General features: G+C 41.5%; 1 protein-coding gene across 3 annotated transcripts in view; it reads right to left on the bottom strand.

The window, feature by feature from the left end:
• zgc:158464 (uncharacterized protein LOC791139 homolog) overlaps positions 1–15,272 on the bottom strand; it is a 103,059-nt gene that overhangs the window by 28,982 nt on the left and 58,805 nt on the right. The gene's annotated exons all lie outside the window — the stretch shown is intronic.

Genomic DNA, 15,272 nt, shown 5'->3' with positions numbered 1-15,272 from the left:
GGCACTGCGAGTCTTCTTGATGACATAAAATAGCTACAGATGCTACGATCACAGGTACACAGAAATGTCCACAATATAAATGTATGCTAGGCACTCTCTCTTACCTCATTTTACTGTATATCTGAAGTGTAAATCCCTAAACCAGCGGTAGTCTGGACGCAGAATTGTGCATGTTGATAGGATGTGTGAATGGTAAGGCAGGGGCCTCTTACATAAAGTGAACTGTGGTGACAGTTTGCTGCTCCTGAACTGATGGCAGAAAGCTGAGCACCTGCAAAAGCACACATTTGTGACGTCCCCGAATATGGCAAAATCACACAACAGTTCTGAACAGCCTTGCCCCCTGACTGTACATGCCTGCTCTGTCAAAACAGAAGTGAAGAGAAAGCACAAGTTTCTCTTTTTTTTTTTCCCTCTCTCTCTTTCAAACCAATAGTGTCTCTTTCAAACCAAGAGCAGGTTAATGTAAATTGACACGTTAGTAGTACTATTATTTTCTTAAAATGATGATTTCCTACTCTTGTATTTTGGTAACACTAAATAGTGCCCCAAATTTCCTGTTAGCACTAATATTTTGTACTTTGATGAATTGCGAAACATCAAAAGTGAACACAAACTCTCATTATGCTTAATGACATTGCTTACACTCATTTTTCTCCTAAACAATGTGTGCAAAATTCTTTAGTAACTGTTAAATGAGGTCTAACATACAGTAGGATCTAAACTCAAACTCTAAAAACCCACTACAAGTCACTGAATGCCATCATGTTCATTAAAACCAAATATAATAATAAGTTATTAGAGCCATAACACTGGTGGGGCTAAAAATGTTTGCCTTGAGGGTTCTACTAGAAAAGAGTCTTCCTCTTCGTAGAAAGATTTCATGGTAATCTTTGCAACTGTCGTCAAGATTTCTTGTTCTGGACTAGAGTGTTAAATGGACTGGCAGATAGACCAACGGGCCATTAACAAGCACCAGCATACTTAAGCACTGTCAAATTCCTCAAAATGGTCAATTTTCACATAACTTTCAACCTCAGATGGGAGGTAAGAGATTTCCTTTACGGTAAAAAAATGAATAAATAAATGTTCAACTCAACAGCTTTGAGGTACTACCTTTCCAAATCATCTCCTTTGCATTATGTGCCCCTCATCCAAATATGGAGAGTGAGAGAGCACTTAAAGTGCCAGAAAAGAAATAGTTGGACCAGAAAGCTACTAGTCCCTCAATATGATGGGGATTTTATCTATCATAGCGGAATAGCAAAAACAAATGAGGGCATAATGGTGTTTGTTGTGAAATCTTCACATGTTGCAGAAAGGGACCAGCATGTTTTGGTGTCTGATGCAACCCGATTTCTCATGCACCAGTTCTCCCTTTTTTAAACATTTTCAGCTCTCTGGTTTATCCGTAGATGGAGCTGTGTCCATACTTTCTATATATGAAATCATGAATAAGATTTATCCAGTAGTTTTTTCTAGACACTACCCTAAAGGATGCTGCAAAAGGAGCTATTTAAATCAGATTTTAAAAACTCTTTCAAAATTGCATTTCTGAGAAATATAGATTAACTTGCTGCAGCTTTGTGGTCTTTATAATGTTAACACTTCAAAATGTTGTCTGAATATGACCTTTTTCCTTTAAATGTTGCATATAAATGTTCATAATCAGGAGTCCATTGCACATATTCATGTTTTTGTGTCGCTTTAATGTTGTAAATCTACTTAACATCACCAGACCTAAACTAGGATGCATGCAAACCTTTTTATTCTCCATGTAGAGTGTTGAAACAGACCTGTCCCCTAATGAAGCATCATGCCCTTGAGAACTCTCCTCTTCTCCCCTTTCCTCCGCCTTCTCCTCCCCCCTCTTCAATCTCCCTCTACTCATATGAAGTTGTTTGCAGCCTGCACCCTTTCTCCTTAGCAACATGAAGCCGTTAGCGGCCAGCACCACCATGAAGTAATGCAATGTGAAGAGAATGAAATATTATGCCACACAACTGCATAATTGCCTCTTAGCCCAAGGGAGCTCTTGTGGAAAAATGAGCAATGCGTTGAGCCTAATGGAGCTACCTGCTGGCGGTGGTGGAGGTGGAGGGGTGGGGTGAGGTGAGGCTGCAAGGTCCCATATTTCAGTGTAATCCCGCATTAGGCAAACTCACACTCTTTGATCTTAGCAGTTAAAAGACTTGGTATTACGAGATCCTGGGATGATTAGGTCCTACCTCCCCTGCAGAAGAACAAATAGCTCTAGAAGAGGGTGAAAGATGCAAAGGGAGGCTGCAATACAGGGAAAAATGAGAGGGGGAGGGTATTATTGCTGAGGTGGTGAGTACATCCTGTGGGAAGAACCCTTTAATTCGAGGCACGCTGCCTTCGATAAACTGCTGCGGTGCATTGAGACTCCCTGCTAGCTCCCAAGAATGAGGCCTTGTGCGCAGAGATAGGAGCCTTGTTGACCTCCTACCCTTCCTCCCACAGCCTGTTTTCATTTCTTACTTCCTTCTAACCTCCCTTCCTTCCTTGTTTCCTTCCATCCTTCCCTATTTTCTTTCTGTCAGTTCCTGTTGAGGCATGCTTGGTAAACTGGGTGGGGACACGTCTGTCTAGGTAAATTACAGTGATTGGCATTACAGTGAGGTTGCATGTTACAACACAGCTGCAATCTATCTTCCGTCTTTGACCTCTACCCTCTGTTTAGGATGACAGGTCAGGCACCACACCCTCCCTTGTTGTACTTAGTACCTCCCCCTCACCGGATGTCAGAGTTCCTGTCCAGATGCCGCACATCCTTTCTTTTGCCTTTTGCCTTTTGCCCTTCACCTACTTGACTTTTGCAACCCCTACATTCATGCCTGGGAAAAGTTTGCAAAATCTGATTTATTTTCCCATTTTTACTCATGTATTTTATAAGGTGACCAGGAGGAAAGAACACATTTCAAGACATTTGATGTTGCTAAAAAGACAAAGACAATTAAACTACTACAGTGTGCTGCTCTCAACAGGGTTTCAACAGCCATGTAGCGGGAGCATCGGCACTGACCACAACCATCTGTTTAGTGCCACTAAAAAAGATGGATGCGGGGACAAACAGCTGAAGGCTAAGAACCAAACAGCTGCATTCTAGCTAAAAACCGTTTCTCCTTAATGAGAAAAGACATTCATACTGGCTGTCATAAAACTTCAACTCTAAAGCATGCGTCAGGTGAATGTAGGTTTCCACATGTGAGCTAAAAATCAGAAGTAGTGAGGAGAAGCCATAAGCTTTGAAACAAGTGACGGATCCAGTCTTTGTTATCGTCTTTCTCTCTGGTTCATGAACTGGAGAGATTAATCCTATGGGAGAGAGACGAATATTCCTTGCAATAAATCCAGGGAGGCCCCTGTTCCACTTACTACTGGATGAGCCTTCTGGGCATATTTCCATGGCAGTGCGAGGGCAGGAAGAGAGCTCTGGATTAAATCAAAAAACATTAACTGCAACCAGCCTGGCAGCCGCATCCTGCTGCATATAAAAGGATGACCAGGCCATCTAGCCCTCATCATCCAGACCACTCCTGTCTTATTTGTCCTCTTTCTCCATTTTTGCCAACCAGTAAAAGTGATTGCAATTGCAAGAAAGTAGCAAACAGCTGCATAACTGCAACTTTTGTTGCAAGGCTAAAGCTTCTAATATGTAAAGAAAAAACACATTTATCTGTCTCTCTGGTTGACTGACACCCACCCACTCCTACTGATCCAGAGAGACTTTGCTGCTGCAAAGCACTTTCAGGGGCACATTGAATATCTGGATTTGATTGAAGGACTCTCTTGTGCACTAGTGAAAGATTAAATGTGACTGGCTTTACAACCCAGGAAAACAACAGCCACAAAATACACAGGCTTCAAGGACTTGCTCTGCCTGCTCCACAAGCTAAGTCACTTGTAAAGAAATCTTGAACCTGTATAGCTATTATCATATCAGATTGGTTAATAGCAAGGTCAATCTCTGCTGCCTGCAACCATATCATTGAGTGAAATGGGTAATTGAGTATACATTACACTGACAAAAAGATAAATGAAACTGCAGATGATTTATGATTCACCCACATTAATTACTAAACCCATTCATCGGTGATGAACTGCTTATGAGCGCTAATGTTTGAATTTATTTTTGTAAACCAAGCCATCTGTGACAATGGCTCAGCCGAGCTTGTTCCATGACAAAGACACACATTTAAGAAGGCTACAGGTTTGATTAACAAAGCCTCTGCGGCAAGCTTCGCATGTAGAAGTAGCTTTGATTTCATTCAGTTTGATTGCCCAGGTCTGTGAAGAGCAAACTACGTCGATCTACAGGCGCCAGTCGGGGATTTGAGCGATATCGGGGGCCACCCACAGGTATTGTGTGTCAGTCAAAGAGCTGGCTGACAAGTGAAGGTGTTTGCTCCTTGACCCATGGTGGCCTGCTATTGAGTGTCATTCCGCTTCCATGAGTGTAGCTGAGAGGAGGCACTCACCACCGACTGTTCCCCACAGACCTCTGGGAGAATAGGTATGATAAGAAAAGACAAAAACAACCCTGTCAGCTTTGTGCTCACATCTTGCTCCAATTCTGATTTCATTTTCATGTCTCATAGCGTTTTGCAGAAACAAAAGCAGCAAAGACAAAGGGAATAAATTAGCATGTGTGCTTCTTCTGTATGTCTTTTTTACTGCACAATTTCAACATTTTTTTACTGGATTTGACATTTAGAGACAATTTTGTCAAGGGTATGCAATCAATAAATGTAGATTTTTCCATCCATGCTCCTGTCTTTATGTAAACATGACAGGTTTGTCCATTTGCAAAGAGGACGTGTGTCTGTGCTGCTGCGTCTCCATCAGCCTCCTGCAGACAGAACAAAACAGCCCGGCTGTTTGTTCTCCCTGTCTCCTTCTTCCTCCTGGCTCACAATGTGCCAAGCTTGTGGTGGGTACACTCTGAGGCCTCTGCCTGCCTGTCACACATATATATACTTTTAGGAAGCCTGGAAGCCAAGGCTCAGACAAAGTCTATTCCTGCTTTGGCCCAGAGAGAAAAGTATTTTGGGTCTTTCTTCATTGGCTTTGGTTTGTGCTTTCTTACACATGCCTTTTCTGCTAGAAGCCTTACTTCTTGACAGACCCAAAGGTTGCCTAAGTCAACTAGTGTTAGGAAATCCATCTAAAAGGTATTTCAAAAAAGCCAAAAATCTCCATTCATTTGTCCATAGAGAGGATGTAGAAACAGAAAATCAAGAACATGAAAAAGAGTTATGCATTGTTTAGCCAGTCATAAGTAATATCCTAGTGAATGCATGCCTGTGTGTGTGTGTGTGTGTGTGTGTGTGTGTGTGTGTGTGTGTGTGTGTGTGTGTGTGTGTGTGTGCACTCGTGTATGTGTGCACTCGTGTATGTGTAAATTTGCTGTTCCCCCAGATGGCCTGAGGGAATAGAAGCTGAAGAGTGTCTTCCACAACACGCTGACATATATATGTATTCATTCCCTTATTGGAGAAGTGGAGTAAGCCTAAAGAGACAACATATACACAAACAGAAAACAAGAAGGAGGTGGGTTGTGACGGAAGTAAGCCAGACAAACTAACAGAGACAGAGAGAAAAGAAGGCAGGGGAGTGTCAGAGGGAGACAGAGGGGATGGATCAAAAGAGAAAGAGACAAAGAGCAACAGTGAGTGAATAGAGAAAGGGAAGGGAAAAAACAGAAAATTAGACACGCAGGTGTTTCAAGATTGTCACAGAGGGAGAAATAAACAAAGAGACTGTGGCAGGAAGTCGAGGAGAGTGATAGGAAGAGAGAGTGGGAAACACAGATAGAAGGAGAGAGTGGCGAGAATAATAAATTTGCACAGCAGTGAAAGGCTCTCCATATCCAGCGGCTAATGAACAGACATGCCTTGAAGGCTCACTAGAGATGAAAAAAGTCTAGTATTAACAGAGAACAGCTTCTATGTGCAGTAACCTTAGCTAAACTTAGCTACTAAACATAGCCTTCTTGGTTCTCGATGTAATCGCCGTTACTCATGTCACTGGCGTTCTGTCTTCGCAGCAGTAGGAATGACATACTGACCTTAAATACACGTCAACCCCCCTTCACAGGCTTTGGTTACATTCAGTACATAACAGTGCTTTAAGTTAAATGCTCAGATCCGCATGCTAACACACACACACAATGATAATTCTAGCATGACAATGTTTAGCACCTATAATGTTTACCATCTTAGTTTAGCGAATGTTAGCATGCTAACATTTGCTAAACAGCACATGGCAATGTAATTACTTGTGCTGGTTATAAACAATCTGAAAACAGAAATTTTGACCTGTTGATGGCACTAGACAAAAGGTCATGCTCTGGTGACCATCAACGTCTGTACCAAATGTCATGGAAATCCAGCAAACAGTTGTCGGGATATTTCAGAAACAGCATGAGGTCAAGTCCTAAACACAGACAAGCTAATGATGGAATCGAGTTTCCTGTTATCACTGGAAGGAATGCTATTTAACAAAATCTGGCATCCAGTAATGAGTAATTAACAGGATTTGCTGTTTAACATGGGATTATGCAACACTGTCGAGGGATTCCCTGTGATTTGATCCTGCCTTATTGTGTAACACTCTCAATGCCTCACCTATGTAAATGCCTGTCCACTGAAGGGCCACTGCAGGGCCACAGCAAGGACGGTGCACAATTGCAATTGTGCCCTACATTACAGCTCGTTAGGACTCAGATGAAAGCTCATTAATAGAAGATGAATGCAGACAATGGATTGGAAAGGTGCCCGTCTACCTACATGAATCACAGAATAGCCCTCAGCTAATTCACGCAGCTCTGCAGTGAACAAACAAAAGACAAGCTGTAGATCAGCACACTGACAAGGCAACAGCAAGTACAGATGTGATTAGTCATTTGCCGTTGCTGTCAACTGCACTGCAGTAATAGCCATTCCGTTTGGACGACAGTCAAACACAGAAGCTGGAATCTTTTCTCGACACACAGTGAGGAGGATTTAATGTGAAGCAGTGACAGGCTGCTTGGCTGTCGCTGTTGGATGCAAAGGGGCCCACAGCCTTGTGGGAGCGAAGCTATTTTTCTGCAGGCTGCGGCTCCGAGCTGTGCTTTTTCTGTGGCTATTGTTCCTGAGCTGAGATAAGACTGGCAATGGATTAGAGCAGGGTGCACCCAGAGTTCAGGTTGTGTATGGCTGCTGGAAGGGGAAGACAGCATGGGGAAGTGAAATAGGAAGAGGAGAAGAGATACACAAAGAGAAGTGGGGAGAGGAAAGGAGAGGAAAGGAGAGGAAAGGAAAGGAGAGGAAAGGAAAGAAAAGGAAAGGAGAGGAAAGGAGAGGAAAGGAAAGGAGAGGAAAGGAGAGGAAAGGAGAGGAAAGGAGAGGAAAGGGAAAGGAAAGGAAAGGAAAGGAAAGGAAAGGAAAGGAAAGGAGGCTTGGCCAAGTCTGTGACCGCCTCCTGTCATGTTGCCTAATCTGCCTGTGTGGTCGCACAGGCAGGGGAGTCTGATGACACGTGGATGTGGCTGTGATGAATAGTCACTTCATGCCCCCACCCCAAGGGGGGTCAATAGCCCATTAATGGTGATAGGCCTCCAGCAACAGTCAGCAAAGACCCACTTGCACCCCCCACCACCTCAATGCCTCAACCTTCAACTGGCTCACGTTCCCCCAGGTGATGTCAAGACTGCTCATTCCACTCTTCTCTGTTCAAAAGAGAAACAAATGAGGAAGAGATGACACGCAAGACAAAAGTACTTTTCGTGGTATGAAGGAAATACTATAGTTAAGGCCTTAGTATAAAACAGACATGGGTCAAAAAGAGGTATTATAAACACCTTTCAGCCACAACATTAACACTACTTACTAGGCTATATGCATATATACACATGCACACACACACACACACATATATATACACACACACACACACATACACACACACATATATACACACACACACACACACACATACATACACACACACACACATACACACACACATATATACACATACATACACACACACACATATATATACATACACACACAAACACACACACATATATATACATACACACACACACACACACACACACACACACACACACACACACACACACACACACACACACACACACACACACACATATATATACACACACACACAGCATTTCTTCTCAACAATCATTGCCACACAGCTGTACACTTATGTTGGCATGAAAAAGTTTGGGCGCCCATGGCCAAAATTTCCGTTACTGTTAATAGTTTAGTGAGTAGAAGATGAACTGATCTCCAAAAGGCATAAAGTTTGACATGAAATATTCTTCTCTCTCTTCTCTTCCATACAAAAAGTTTGGGCACCCCAAGAGATTTGAGATCTCAGATAACCGTTACCAAGGTCTTAGACCTTAATTAGCTTGTTAGTGCTGTGGATTGTTCAGAGTCATAATTAAGAAAGGTCAGGTGATGAAAATTTCAAAGCTTTATTAATACTCCGACTCCTCAAACCTTGTACCAAAAATCAGCAGCCATGGGCTCCTCTAAGCAGCTGCCTAGCACTCTGAATATTAAAATAATTGATGATGCCCACAAAGTAGGAGAAGGCTATAAGGAGATAGCAAAGTATTTTCAAGTAGCTGTTTCCTCCTGTTAATCACGGGAGTGGATCGATCATGCTTTGGGCTTATGTTGCAGCCAGTGGCACGGGGAACATTTCACTGATAGAGGGAAGAATACCAGCAAATTCTGGGAGCAAACGTCACACTGTCTGTAAAAAAGCTGAAGATGAAATGCGGATGGCTTCTACAACAGGATAATGATCCTAAACACACCTCAAAATCCTCAATGGACGACCTCAAGAGGGGCAAGATGAAGATTTTGCCACGGCCCTCACAGTCCCATTACTTAGACATCATCACAAATCTGTGGATTGACCTCAAAAGAGCAGTGCATGCTAGACGGGCCAAGAATCTCACAGAACTAGAAGCCTTATTCAAGGAAGAATGGGCGAAAGTCCCCCAAACAAGAACTGAAGACTCTTAGCTGGCTACAAAAAGCGTTTACAAGCTGTGATACCTCCCAAAGGGGGTGTTACTAAGTACAGACCATGCAGGGTACCCAAACCTTTGTTTCACGCCCTTTTCCTTTTTTGTTATTTTGAAACTGTAAAAGATGGAAATAAAAAATGAATCTTGCTTAAAATATAAAAGAATGTTTCATCTTTAACTTCATACCTTTTGGAGATCAATTCATTTTCTTCTCACTTAACTATTCACAGTAACTTTTGATCAGGGGTGCCCAAACTTTTTCATGCCACTGTAAATAGGAGCCGTGCTGCGAGTTTGAGGAATCTCATACTTTTAAGTCTTTCCATTTTTTTTCTACATTTTATTATTGTGTGATAATCCAATAATCTCTCCCTGCAGCAAAACAACGCAGACAGAAGCCGCTGATGAGAAATGTCTGGGAAATTAAGTTCTATCACCTCCACGCTGAGCAGAGCTGACAGTCACTATACTCTCCTTGGGCTGTCTCCCATTAATGGAGATGGATGCATGCTGAAACATTGACATGTTTTACTCACAAACTGAGTTACAAACAGAGGACAGCAGCAAATCTTTTCCTGCTACAACATTATACAGCCTGAACTTTGGATGACCTCAGTTTTAGTATTAGTAATATGCCAGCAAGCTTAAACTGTAGCGGCTTTTAAAAGTACACCCCATGAGCACTTAAAAAATAAAGCATAATGCCACTCTTACTATTCCCCAACTTCAAAGTCAAGGCTCATTATGAGACATATCGAGCATAAAATGGGGATGAGAAAAAATCAAATTAGAAAAATATAGTGTAACTACTTCAACAGAAAAGTATAAATATTCATTATGTCAAAAAAAAAAAAAAAAAAAAAAGCAGTTGCAACTTCGGGCTAAAAGGGAAGGAGATAGGGAGATGCTGGAACGCTAGGTATTGATTTGTTCCCTTTATCCAAGACGGCTACTTCTGCTGGAGCAGCTTTGTGACCTGTTTACCAATCCTTCCAGTCCAGAGGACGTACATGTCCTCGGGGAAACGGGCATTAGAAGGGCTCTGGCAATGCAAATAGTTACATAGCAGTGACCTCAGTCTCTCCCTACGTGCGTCCTGTTATGACCTTCGGATGAGTGCCGACTCTTGATAGGTGCTCCCCACATTATTATACGTGGCGAGGGGAAATACAGTATGGGTGGATTACCACGCTAAGCTGCTAACAGTGTTTACATGATCTGATCCCCGTCAACCGGCGTCTGAGGGAATAAAACACAACATGACCGCCTTCAGATTAAACAGTGGGAAACACTAACGGCCTTTCATACGACAGGAGAGGTTAAGCTTCACCTGGATGTTTTACAAAAGTGTTGTTAGGTCAGTGAACACAGAGAACTGTATGAGTAGCCACAGTACATCTGAGTTTTAAGGCATAATCAGCCAACCATCGTTTGATAGAAGTTAACATCTACTTTCACAAAATATGGTACTGAACCTTTTAAAATGGTAGAAGGCAACTGGTGTCCTTGGCTCACAAAATGTTTGAATTTCTACAGACTGGATTCTCTTAATGGAAATATACATCAATGAGCTGATTAGTGTAAATACAGTGAATGAAGTGTATTTTGCCAACATCAATATAAAGCATTTTGGAAAGGTGTGCTTCTATAAAAAGTAGAGAAAATGCAGCTAGACAAATGTCTCCAAGTCTGGCATCCAATGCATCCAGTCCAACTATCAGATATTAGACACTGGAGTTAGCGACAGCCTAATTAAAACCTACTGTACAAGTTTCTGGCTACAGATTGAGGCTGTATTGTTGTTTACTCCAACTTAGTTTTTGTTCACACGTGCACTTGGCAGAAAGCAGAAAAAAAACATTAAAGGCCTTATGCATAATGATGAATATGATACGCTTCACCCCTCTACTGTTCTGTCTAAACAATGTCTGTCCACTCTGGTCCCTGTCTCTGTGTATCTGTACTGTACCCAGTGAACAGCACAGGAATAAAAATCTGCGGTGCTAGTGTGTGTGTGTGTGTGTGTCAGTGTGTGTGTCAGTGTGTCAGTGTGTCTGTGTGTGTGTGTGTGTGTGTGTGTGTGTGTCTGTGTGTGTGTCTGTGTCTGTGTGTGTGTGTGTCTGTGTGTGTCTGTGTGTCTGTGTGTATCTGTGTGTGTGTGTGTTTGTGTGAGTATGTCCGTCCTCTTCAGCTTCTATTAGATCAGACATCAGAGAGCCCGGAGAGTAGCTTCTGGAGTCCGGTCAGACCTCTCAGCTCTGTCCAACCTGATTCATTCTGACAGGTCAGACAGACCAGTGCAGAGAGGGCACATGGCATATGATTTAGCTGTAATGCCACAACTTTACAAACAAAACTGAGGTAAGCAGACATCAAGTAAAGGCCATTATACACTCTGATAGATGCAAGCAAACATGCATAAGCGGAATGTTAGTTTACTGTCATTGAACAGAGAAACAGACAAAAGAAAAAGTCCTCATACGTGCTCCTATGTCTTCTCTTCATATCCATCTATGCTTCACCCACATGCCAACTAGTTGGCACAAATATGCTAACCAAGCTCCACGCAGGTGCAGTTGATTGTAGACCTGTCCATATAGAGTACAGACTACAAGAATGAACACAGAGGAGCAGATGGTTATTTGCATTATTTTCGTCTGCACCATTGTTGCTATGAAGACATGGCAGATATGAAAAACCTTTATTTTTTAAGGTAAGCACTATTTTTAGCATCATTCAGAAGCAGGTTACTACGATGTTAGAACTGAAATTTGTTTTATGTTTTATATCGCTGATAAAAATATCAACATCTAATGGATGGAACCAAAAATCGAGCAAAAAACAATCTTCAGCATATTGTTTTATTAGGAAATCCAGCCCATGATGATGAATCTCTTTTTTCTTTTTTGCCGGCTATAAACATGTCATAAATATTGGAGCAGGCATGTAATAGACATGTATTGAATTTTGTTTTATGAAACCTTCTCTGTTGTGATCTGTTATTTTATTACTATTTTCTTAGCACAGACATTTCATTGCTTTCATAAGCTATTTGATTGATTTGTAACACAGTATCAAAATCAAAATTCTTGGTCCCTTGTTGGTATTTAAGTCAATATTTGACAACACTGTATGGGATGATGCATAATTTTTGACAAGGGATGTGTTTCTGAAATTTCATTAGCTTTTCCCATGGCTCATGTTAATGTAAGGGCTTTAAAATTCATTAGCAGAGCTTACATATCAATACTGTTGAGCACCTGCCCCTGAGGAATAAACAAGAAAAAACACAACACAAAAAAGAGGGGATGTCATTTTGGCTGAAAAGACAGGAATACATTTCAGTACTGTTGTGAATTTATGTTGTTTGGCCACCTGAGGCTGATTTCTGGATAAACAATTTAACAGTGATATGTACTTATGGTGACATGCAACAAACACAAACACAAAAAAAAAAAAAAAAAAAAAACACAAATCCCATGAGTGCATTTGGACAGCATGTAATAAAACTCCAACATCAGTTCAGTCTCTTTCCAAATGAAGTTACTAATTCAAATCTTCTTCAAATTTGCTTTAGTCACACTCCACAAAAAGCTATCACATAAGGGCGAGCTCATTTTCCGTAATGAGTCACACACACAACAAAAACTCCAGATGACTGAACAATGAATGCAAATCAACCCCAATGGTGCACTGTAGAAAATTAGGTCTTGTAAACAAAACTGAGTACCCACGAAAAAAAAAAGCTGCAATGTAAACCTTGACCAAGCTAGTTCTATCACTGGTCAATGAGCAAACTCTTTAACATCTCCTGCTGTACTGCCATTCTTACATGGGATATTACATACAGTAGTTCATATACTACAGGAGCAGGACTGGTTTAGGGAGCTGCTGATTGATGGTGTGTGGGAATTAGTGTTAAGGATTTTTGGCTTATCCCTTAGTGACCTCAGGTTAAAGTACTGCTATGCCAATACAAGCTTGTAATGGAAAAGTCATTGGCATTAGCATATTTAATTTTGAAGGCCAAATCTCTGCGATTGCTTCTGCAACAAGAATGGCACTGAGTAGAGCACATACCTCCGCCAAGGACAAATATTGACGAAAATGTAGAAAAAAAATGCCCTCTCTCGCAATGCCTCACATAGCTCCGCCAAGGCCTACAATCCTACACGTCTGTGAGATCCAGATTATTATCTGGATCTGCACATAATTGTACAAACTCATAGATTGCAACACTTTAAATATGCTTGATTTTTTTTACATCAAGATCCATACATTATCTCCTGAGAACTTGATGAAAATGACAAAAATGCCCTTTTTCACAATGTCAAGGAAAGTGATAAAAAAAAATTAAGGATCTGCCCCTTTAACCAGATCCACACCAAAATTTAATGGGTTCTTTCCTGGCCCATGCCCCATCCCTTGACCAAGTTTGGTGCAAATCAGTTCAGTACTTTCTGCGTAATCCTCCTGACAAATAAACCAACAAACAGACGCATGAAAACATAACCTCCTGCAGCAGAAGTCTGATTTCTGTCTTGTTTTCTTTTTTCAACAGAGCTACTTTGTTCTCAGACTATTTACACTATTTGTACAACATGCTTGGATAGTATAATATTGTAATGTACTATAAAATTCTTGCTACTCTTTCAGTTAACAGTTTATTATAAGCTCCTTCTCACTTTTCTTTTCATAGAACATATGTGGAAAAGTTAAAAACAGTACTACTCATCTATGTCTTACACCATTAAATCATAACTCAATTTCATCGTATTATTATAATAACTTGAAAAATCTCAATCATAATGAAGGTAAAAGGGTACAAAACAGCAGGGAAAAAAAGTCATAAGTGGCATAAGAAAGACAAACACGGCTACCTTCATTAGTGCTCCCAGCTGAACAAGGATTACACAGTAATAATACTATGTCAGTGTCTGCTGTGCCAGGCCCCATGCCTGAGTTTTATGACGCCTCTCTGTTGGCTGGGCCCCAGACATGTGGCTGCAGCGTGCCACGTGGGCTTCTCCACCAACCTCACAAGCAGAAACAGCAGCACCACTGGTCACTTGGGAAACTCTGCCAAACATCCATCAGCACACCACTGACTTTTATAGCCCGTCCCAAAAAATACCACTAATGAAACTTCGGCTTTGAGAGTGATCTCTGCCAGCAGAGTGTTTTGGAAAAGGCAGTGTCACTATTGCAGAATAGTTATTCACATCTAACTGGAATTGGGCCTGGGAGTTGCATGGCAATGTCCCATAGAGTATCTTTGCACCCAGCAGTTAAAAGTCAATGGCAATCCCGTAAAAACACTCAGGCCAATAAAAATGGATGATGCTGAGTGAGTAATCTTTGCTTCATCCCCTTCCCGGATCCAATAACGTGCTGCTGCCATTGTGGGGGGGGAAAAAAAAAAAAAAAAAAAAATTCACAGCAGAAGCTTGATAAGAGTCCCAGGCTATGGATCACACCCCTGATGCAGCAGAAGAAGTTAGTGTGAAAAGTCAAGAGAACTGCTTCTGTCATTAACTCGGCCATGCAGTTGCAAAATGATGAAAATGTATATATGTGTTTGAAAATCTATTCTTTGATGACTTTAAAAACAAGAAAGAAAAGTGGCTTGTAAAGATAATTGAAAAACAGGCCAAACGATTAACTATTTTTTTTTTTTATTGTAGTTGAAAGTTGGTGAGGGAGCCATTGCAGGCAGTGAACATGCAGTACTGATGTGCCCAACTAGCTTTCCTTCTCCCACTGCATCCGCTCTTTCCCTCAGGAGTGCAATCATCCTCAGTGCGGTTTGGCCGTCTCCTTCCAACCCAGCAGGAATGCCTACTCCATTGCCAAAATCCCTTTCACAAAATGTGAATGCAAGCAAAACACAAAGAGTCCAACCACTGAGCAGGACGAAGCTCATTCTGTCAAAAGAGCAGGGAGTGTGTTATCACAAGGTTATGAGCAGCTGCCGAGCATGTTTCGCAAAGGAATGCCAGTGTTGATTTAAGCCATCTCACTCTATACGTCATGCTATTCAGAGGGAATAGCACACCGATGTGTTTCTACCATAATTATTCACACACACAACCGTACGCACACACACAAAGAGATACACACGTACTAAAAACTCCACCTTGTAGAGGAAAACCATCCATTACTGAGGTCTAAAATACCAGGTCAGGGCCTCACG

This window comes from Xiphias gladius, chromosome 1 (assembly GCF_016859285.1).
Source record: "Xiphias gladius isolate SHS-SW01 ecotype Sanya breed wild chromosome 1, ASM1685928v1, whole genome shotgun sequence".
NCBI classification, from domain to species: Eukaryota; Metazoa; Chordata; class Actinopteri; order Istiophoriformes; family Xiphiidae; genus Xiphias; species Xiphias gladius.
This window is presented reverse-complemented; position numbering and strand designations above follow the sequence as displayed.